The 9,895-nt window shown below is 35.8% G+C and overlaps 1 protein-coding gene across 1 annotated transcript in view; it reads left to right on the top strand.

Moving 5' to 3' along the window:
- LOC117204728 overlaps positions 1–9,895 on the top strand; it is a 165,538-nt gene that overhangs the window by 20,276 nt on the left and 135,367 nt on the right. The gene's annotated exons all lie outside the window — the stretch shown is intronic.

The raw sequence follows: 9,895 nt of genomic DNA, 5'->3' as shown, positions 1-9,895 counted from the left end.
GACTACTCAATCGGAATACTTCAATAGAGGAACAAGAACGATTTTCTAAACGACCATAATCGTTATCGCCGGTTTTCGAATGTACTTGCGCGAGGGAGGGTGAGAAGAGGTGGAACTCGAACGTGCGGACGAGTGCTGGAACTTGGAGCGGCGGATTTTCACGATCCGGATGATCCGTGGAAAAGTGACAGACGCGAAGCTTGCAGTGCTCCAGATCGGACTAAAGGACCCTCTCTCCATCCTGGTCATCGCATCGTCTTCTTTTTTTTAGCCGATGCGCGTATTATTTTCGCTCGTAGTTTGCCCGGAAGAGAGCTGAATTTTTGCAGACCATTGACAATGAGAGAATTGGTCCATCGAACGCGTGCCAACCGAGCATTCAATGCAGTTTTCTTCTTGAGCCTTCCTTTGTGTCTGCGTTATGTAGTTACAGATAGAGGGAGAGGAAGAGAGAGAGAGAGAGAGAGAGAGAGGATCGAACTCGGTTAGCGTATGATGTCTGTAATTTGATGAAAATGTACAACGGTTGCCAAAAATGCTTTAGAGCGAATTGTAGTTTTCCTCGGATATAAATGTGATATTAAGAACATCCTCTTGCTTTTTTTAACAGAAAATTTAGTAATATTGCATGGCATGTACTCATGTGTTCGTGTATCCAGTGTGGTAGTATGGCATTATATGGACCTCTCAGAATCCAAATTAATCAAATTCATATTTTGTATATTCACTTTCATTACCTTGTTGTGCGTTTAATATCGAAATTCCCCCCAAAAACAAACTTCCACTTGCACAAGTTTATTTATTCCATGATTATGATATAGTTATAAATTTTCAGGGAAATTTCCGAAAGATTGTAACATACTCAGCACGTTTTTATTCTTTTTATTCGCTTTCTACAATACAAAGATTCACATATGCATCTCTAATAGAAATTCAAGTTGAGTCACACAGTTTTATCACGTTTTCAATTTAGATGCTTGCGTGTACACGGATAGAAAGATACAAATCTCGATGTTTGGATGCAAAATTTCTAGTTTCTATATTACCAATGAAGTATTCATATTCGAAAACTCAGATCCAAGGATTTCAGCATTGAAAGATTCCTACATAGAAATCTAATATAAATTCAAGCTGGCATATTCATTTCTATCGTATTCTTAGACATATTATTCCAGCCATTCCACAAACTTATCAAAAAAATTGTGACGGTACTCGATTCTCTCGTAATCTATTCCCATAAAAATTCCCCTCGGATTATATACTTGGCGATTCGCCATCCAGTCTCTCAGATGATCTATCTTCGAACGGGATTCCCCTTCGAAAGCCAATTCGTCTTTCGTCTCGCGGTATTACCGGAACGAACTAGCAGCCGTAAAAATGTCTCTGGATAGTCGATTGAAAATCTCGTCACGTTATCAGCCGATGTTTCAAATGCCATGAAAGGGGAGCACGAATATATACGGCCACCCTGGCGGTCGAACGTGTCGCATTAGAAGCGGCAGATCACCGTGCAATTACGCGTAAACGTCATGAGAACGAACGTGTTGCGTCCATTTCTCAGGCAATCAACGACCTATCGAACCAAGGACGATCGGAAGCGCTTGAGAACGATTCTTTCGATCCTTTGCTGCACGAACTTTTTCGATGAGTTTGGACGTTACGCGTGATTGATCGAGAAAATTTCCATAAATTTGAAATGTTTTAGGTTTGTTTAAATATTGAGATTGATTCCTTTGATGCGTGAATTTTTTAACAACTCGTGACATCGACATTACGTACGATTATTCATGAAAATTTCTATAATTTTCGTTTAATCTAGGTGTGAATTTTGAAAGTAACTTCTTTGACGCGTGAAATTTTAAAATAAATTACAACTTTGCATGCGATTATTCGCTATAAATTTTATTCGCTTCATATTCGATCTTTGACGTTAATTCCGATATAAAAAGATTCGAGCTAATGCAATTACGTACTCTTGCGTAATTAGTATTCGATTGGACGAAAGGTAATTTGAAGGGGATGATCGGACACGCTTAAGAACGGTTTCTGGCTCTTTCAATCCTTCGTCGCGTTAGTTTTTTTTAATAAATTGTAACGTTACGCACGACTGTTTGATAAAGTTTTCACAATTTTTCACTTCTTTACGTTTGGTTGTTGAATCTAATTTCTTCGCCACACGATGTTTCGAATAATCTGCAACGTTGCTTCTAATTTCCTTGCTTCGTTAACGTTGCGAAATAATCTTGGAATAAAAAATGTCGAGTTCAACGTAATTGCAAAGTCTTGCAAATTTTTGATGTATAGTTGATTAGCTAGTGCAGAAGATGATTATTATGGAGAATAATTTTTTAATTCTTTTGTATAATTGTATTTTAACTCGAAAGCTAGAATGTCACGTGTTTTTTATCGCAATAAAAATAATCATAGCAATTACTGTGCCAAAGTCTACAAAAGTCCGTTTCATCATTTAAATTTCCATTTTAATTTCGTAATTACCGCTCACTCTTTCGGTTCTTCTTTAACCCTTCAACCGTACAATGAATTTGTATTCTTTCTATGGAAAATTATGAAAGAAATTAAGTTCAAGCGGTTCAAACGAGAAATGAAGACACCGGCGTTAACTTTGTATCACATCGATACATAAAATTATGATACTGAAATATAAATCCCAATTGAACTGAATCAAACGAACCGTTATCCCTTTTTTCAATAACTTTTCCAAATATTATTTTTCATTTATAGCGTCATAAGATTTCCCCCATCCTTTTCGCCCTGTAACATCTATCGATAACGATACACATCGATGTTCAAAATTATATTTCTCGTACATATTCCATTTTCCGCAAATCAAACTCGATCAACCATCCTTGCTTGCTTTACAATAATTTCATCAAATGTTATCTTTAATTTAACGCATAAATGTACATCGCAAATGTATAAAATGTGTGGCATTCGACGAATCTCTGAGCCGATGAAATTTCTCTGTTTATATGCAATTATAGGATCTCTGTGCTTGTCTAGGCTGAGAACTATCTATGTCAGGTTATTTTCTTAATGAGTCAAAGGCCCTGTTCCTTGGCCCGGTTCATCGAGAGGTTGAACGATGTCGCGTAATGCACTTTACCGAAGCCATCTCTTTCCTGTCTGTTCCACGTAGCAAAATATTTGACCGAGCCGCGAAGTTGTTGCGATAGTATGCGAACTATTTGTTCCTGTTCACCTGCTCGACGATAAGTTGCCAACCAGATACACCGGTGTAATCCGTCTTCCTTGACTTTGTTAGATTGCGTGTCTATATTCTCGATTGGGTAGCTCCTTAAGTTACGAAAATGACGCGCTTGACAGATAATCCAAGATGTTGGTTCAACCATGCCTTCGTTTGTATGAGTTATCGTTCGAGTTGAATATTCAATTGAGTTGGAGTTAGGACCGCGAACTTGTATTTTTCAAAAGTTCATGCTGGAATTTACTTGAGTGTTATTTTAATATAATGATAAGTTACGGTTTGATATATTTCTTTTGGTACTTTTCTTCTATTTTGTCATTTTTATTTAATTTCGTATTATCCTTATTCGCAGATGATACCTTTACGTTTTATATTATGTAGAAATAATCGGAGGAATTTTTCAACGTAACTAGAGTACAGTTTCTGACATTTTCGTATCCTATATTCTATTTTTAAAGACGGAATAGCCAAATGCATTTATTTTCTTTGACTGTGAATTTTTAGTTTTGAGAAATTCGCGTTGCAATCTGTTTCCATATTTTTAAAAATGACACAGGAATTTATTTTCTTTTGGCAAGGAATCTTTGTTTCTGGGAAGCTTGCGGCGTTGAGATTTTCTTAGAACTTGCTTATCTTTTAATAAAATGTCCTAATTTTTTTGCTCCTTGTCGACTTCAGTTAAAAATAGCGTCTTCGTTTGTTATTATTGTTTCCATAGAATCTTCTTCATACGTTTACTTATTATTCTTTATACGTATTATTCAATACAAGCTTGTCGCAACTTCTTTCGATGTTTTCACGTTGTGAAAATGTTCCTCGGTGTTGCTTTGAAATCAGTGCAGTACGGTGATGTAGTATTTCATTTTTTAAGTCCCGTCTTTACATATGCACACTATCAAATCTTTGTTGGACGTTTTAATTAAATACATTTCTATAGTAAGCTTCATGTCTATAGAACTACAACGCAGTTTTCAAAATGTTCATATTCTATCTTTAGATATGGAGCAGCCAGAAACACCTATGTTTCTTGACAGAAAATAAAAAAAAATTTGTACTGGAAAAAGCTACCTTCGTGTTATTTTACCATAATTGCAATGCAGTCTACATTGTTTCGAAATGTTTCTTACGACAGAACAGGTTTTTCATCGAATTCTGCACTTTCAAGTTTCCTCTAAATGCATAGAAATCCGCAGTTTAAATTAATCATGCGCATATAGTGTCTCCGTTTTTATATTGCTTCGTGTACAATGCTTTTCTACAAAAATTCTTTGAAACTCTTCCGTAGGAAAGATCAGTGACCCCGTGGAAATGGCGTTGCAAAGGGTCACGCAACGCCAACTAACATCAAAAACAGAGAAAGGCTTGCAATTTCATCCACGCGTTATTACATATTACAATCTTTAGTGAAGCTTGCAATTAGATTACCCTTTAGCTAGCTCGCAAAGCTACAGCTTTAGCCTCTGACAACTGCAACGAGCGTGTCTCATCTTCATATAGCACATTCCCGATGCAGTCGAATATGTATTCTGTATCGAACAATGCTATTTGAGCGTTCTTTCATGCAAAATATATACAGATGCAAGCGTGCAGATAGGAAACAACAGAAAGTTTAATAATTTCATTGCTCGTGTAACTCAATATTCTTCCCTTCCCCTTTAATTAATTCAACGACGAAGTGTAACGGCTGGCTATGGGGTTGTAACCGACGTGTACACGCGTGTTTCTGTCAGAGTTAGGGTATTGTATAATCAAGCTGTGAAAGGTAAAGTCAATTTCTGCTGAGTTGTTGTCTTCCCTTGCAACTCCTTACATAGGGCAGGTTGAAGATTGTGCTATAGTTATTTGATAGCGAAGGAGTGACTTTTTTAGTGTTAACAATGAAGTGACAAAGATACGTTCGATTTTTTTTTTGGTCGAATCTTATTTTTCATTTAAAGCGATATCGCGTAGAAAGAATCAACCGCGAATGCTTAAATGTTTTGCAAATTCTATTATTAACGATTCAGGATTTTTTATTTTAATTCTTGCATTTAAGGTTCTTCAATAGATTTAAAAAAGAATTCAGATTTAAGGAGAGAGTTACATGTTCGCAGTAAAATATATATGGTTCTAGAAGCATAAATTTCAATTCTTGGAGCTTTGATCTCCTTTCATATTCATTCATATTTGGTTGGAGAAACGAATCAAAGGATACCTCACTTGGTTTGGCGAAAATTTAGTTAGACTTACATTTGGGTTCCTCTGCTTACTGGAAATTTTACCTTTCGTTCCATGCGATATGCAGCGTTTTAATTGTCGTACACAGTCAAATAATTTTCGTTAATAAATTATTTAAATAATTTTGAATAAATTTCCATAGCATAAAGAATTTCGAAGTAATTCAAATAATTATCAGAAAATGTCCATATATTAAATTATATCCAATAATTTAAATATTTTTTATAAATTTCCGCAAATTGAATAATTTGTCACTGGTTTAAATACTTTCGTTTAATAATGCTTTTATTATATAATTATCATGTTCATTGCATACGTATCAATATCGCGCATTTTTTAGTAGATTTTCATCTAAATAATTACTTGACTAGATCTTCGTCATTTGTTATTTGAGAGGTCAAAGAAAAAACACACATAAATTATTTGTTATTTGGACATATCTAAATTTACTATTTAAAATAATGAAATTATTTCGTATTTACAAATGTACATTTATTTTTTATTTATTACTTACCGGTCGTTGAACAAATTTATTGCTACACAAATATAATATTTCAATCAGAGAGATTACTGCAAAATTACGATCTCCAATTTTTAATAATGTTCATCAGCTATGATGAATTAAATTAAATAGACCTTTAGGCAATTTATTCGAGGAGCAAGTAGTTGTAGAAGTAAGTGTGAATGGCGATCTGTCTATTGAAGAATAATCATATTAATTTCACGATTTTTTAGATAAGACGAAACCAAAAGCTATTCAAATTTATGTATCACCATTTGTTTTCCAATTATGTAAATCGAAATGGAAAATAAGTGAAAAATAATAAATGAATTACTTCTGCCATCGTTTAAAAGTTTAAAAGACCTTTGTTTAAGTAGAAAATGTAATTCTTATTTGCAACTAAGATATTATTTTAATCTGTAGCTTATCATTTAATAGGTAAATAACATTTTTCCCAACACTCATACTTATAACGTAGGTGTAGGATATCTTTGGTCTAGATCTTAGAATTGTCCATCTGTTAGGGTCACAAAGTATAAATGGTGTGCACCATATTGTACGTTTACGATACATCGGTCTTTATTGCGGACGAACTAGCAGAAAATGTTGCCACTTCGTGTGACCGATAGATTTTTCTCTTAATGAAAAATGTTACGACAGTTTCATTGCTCGTCTTCTTGTATCTCTTGGCTGATTCATAAAGATTTCTTTCGAAACGTACAGATCGAGTGTTAACATGGAAACATTGTCGCGATTCGACGGGTTGTTGAAACGTTTCTTCAGCGTATTTTCAGTCGTCCTTCGACCCTTTCCACTGTCTGGCTAATGCAATTTTAACGAGGCACAAACTCGGTCATATCGTGTTACTCGATGCTTGACGGCTTGTATCGTTACACAACAGTGGTCCCTTTAAACGCGACTGACGCTCGATAGTCTACCCTGAGTTGCTTCAACGGCGATCGATTCTTGTCACTTCCGGTCGAGGAAATCGACACCTTCCATTATACCCCGCAGAGAGATCAATGTGGTTTTACGTGGGGCTACTTTCTATCTTTGAATCGAACATATGCGCAGGATTAAGACGAAGGTGAAACGTTAAGCTTTGGTAATTTTGTTGTGAGCTCAGAGTAAAATCACTAGATTACGGATTTTTCTGTATTTATAGACGATCTTGATGCAGAAAATTGCGCAAAGTTCATAAAATATGAGAAAGTATATGAAATATCGTATGTATCGTTTTTATAATATTCGCTTGGTAATGCTTGGTAGCTTTCTATGATACTTGGTAACTTTTTACAATATTTCGTAGGTGAAACAATTCTGGTCATTTTTTACAATTTGATCGCTATCTTCGCTTTTTCAAACTTTACTCTCAGACAAGGTACAGGAACGGACGTGACATTCAATGCTTTTTCGAGTTCCATGTTTTGGAGGCCACCTGATACCATTTTCGTGTTGCATGCAACGTTATCGATTCAGTATAGTATTGGTTTGAATTAATACTAAAGTCTTGTGAGAGATTATAAATAAAATATAGAACAGGATATCGTATAATCGCAACTAAGTATAGAATTCTATCCTTCTGCGAGTACGATACTTGAGAAAGCATTGCACGCTATCAAAATAATAAAATATAATATGTACATTACACATTATATCAAAATAATAGATTACTATACGGTGATGGTTAAATGATGAGTTTAATTAGTTTCAAATAGGATCAAAATAATATTGCAATTCTATCCAAAACGTAGAAATGTGGATTTTTTATTATTTTTCTCATTTTCACCTTTGTATTCTCAAATCAATCGTTAATTATATATTATCAAGTATAGTACTCCGACTGACGATCAGAAACTCGTAACACAATTTATCGATAACTCAAACAGACAAATTATGCTCAGTGGAAAAAACAAAAAATCAAAAGATCATCAAAATTTTACTTCTGTGGATAAATACATATATCAATCAAGTAACCGATCTTTACAAATATACTAAAACTAACGTTTAAAATGAATGAAGCGAGTTACAATTAAAACTTGTAGGTAATGTTTAAAACTAACGACGCAACTTAAAACTGAATCTTAAAATTGAAGCTTAAAACTTAAACTTAAAATTAAGGCTTAAAACTAAGGTTTGAACGAAACAGCAAGACTTAAAACAAGCAATGTCTCTCGTCGTCTCTCGCTGTCTTTCGACGTCCCTTACCATCCAATAATGAGGCTTAAAATTAACTTAATCTAGACCTTGGCACTAAAACCTACTCGTAAACTAAAGTACATTAGGTCACTCCCAACCGGCAGCCCTTCACATTAACAACTTGAACTTGCAGAGAAGTTTAAAAGACGAAATTATAAACACATTGTCAAATCGATTGTTCTATTTAATAATTTAGTATTTAAAGGGATTAGATAAGGGAGCTTTTTTACTTTGCGCTATAATTTGAACAACGTATCTGCGTAGAAAATGTGCGCGCAATGGACTTGGCGTAGATACATCTAACTTAGAATAATTTACTAAGGTAAAAGCTAAGACGCGTGTGTCCCACATTGGCTGTCGAAACTGAGGATAAAAACTAATACCTAAACTTAAAACTTGAAAGTAAGCATACACTGTGTACCACATGTATCCCACAGAACAATTATATGGATCTTTACAAATTTAAAACTGAGCATACAGCACGCGATATTCGAAACCTACACGAGCTGTGATCGAAGCCATCGATCGAAACTTAGACGAACTGCGATCGAAGCTTAGACGAGCTGCGATCGAAACTTAGACGAGCTGCGATCGAAGCCATCGATCGATGACGCCGCGATGGTCCAGCTTTGGATCCAGCACATCTGTCTGTATTCTGACTCGGTGCAATTGAACAAGTGGGCTCCCTGGGAGGGACAAGTCAAGCGACTTGTGAACAAGTGGGGTCCAGTGTCGGCGGAAGAACCACTGAACAGCATTACGGAGGACATCAAATTGCAGGCTCCTGTCCGAGTACCGAGGAAGCAATCGGTCAAGACTGCGGATCTTCGATGGAATTCCGCAAGCGCCATCGGCGCGATGACAACTGTCGCAACTCAGTCATCGAATAATCATGGAGCAAGTCAGCAAGGCAAAGGCGTCCTTGTAGCAACTTATGAATGCAAGGAGTTAACAAGTGCACGTTGACCGGTGCGAGCGAATGTGCGAGTTCGGGGAAACTGAGCGATCGGGAATCGATAAACCGCGGGGATAGTTTGTTGCGATAAGCGAGAGGGGCAAGAGAGAAGAGATTTTTAATTTTCGTTTCGAATGAGACAAGTACCATCGTAGAGAATATGCTCACAGTGGACTTGACATACTCATCTCACATAAGATTACAGTTTTCAGAAAAAAAGTTCTCTTTAGGATTTATGGAAAAATGTTGTTTTAAATTTAGAATTTTCCTTCCTAAGGAAGTATACTATATCTCGAACGGAATTGTAATATGCAGAGAAAAAATTTATCTTGAACAAGAAAGAAATATAAATTGTGTCTTTGAGTTTATGGAAAATTTCAATTTAAAATCCAGTATTTGTCATTCTAATTGTGCGCTCCGCGTTTCTATCTGAATTAAAATGCACAGATATTAAAAATAGCGTAACAGTAGAATCCTCGATTGATTCTACTTGGTATTCGAATCAAGATACCGTCGTGGGACAATTTTTCCGCTATTCGTTGGAACTGTACCATATGCAACGTCTCTTTTCGCTTTCTCTTCACGTTTCATTAACCCGCTCGAAAGGGCACCCATGGCACTTCATAACTCCGGCTACGTTGAAAACTGAGTTGCTGAATATCGTATGAAATTATGCAAGTTGCACGCGAACGTATTTACCGGAGGTAGAAAGCAACCGAGATGGATTTGTTTGACCTTCTGTTTGAAAGGAAAGGTGTGCTTCAGCTTAGAAGATTTAATATTCGTACGACTTCCT

The sequence above is a fragment of the Bombus bifarius genome, unplaced genomic scaffold (assembly GCF_011952205.1).
Source record: "Bombus bifarius isolate JDL3187 unplaced genomic scaffold, Bbif_JDL3187 scf7180000007979, whole genome shotgun sequence".
In the NCBI taxonomy this organism is placed as follows: domain Eukaryota; kingdom Metazoa; phylum Arthropoda; class Insecta; order Hymenoptera; family Apidae; genus Bombus; species Bombus bifarius.
The sequence above is the reverse complement of the archived record's forward strand: the minus strand, read 5'-3'. Positions and strand labels throughout refer to the sequence as shown.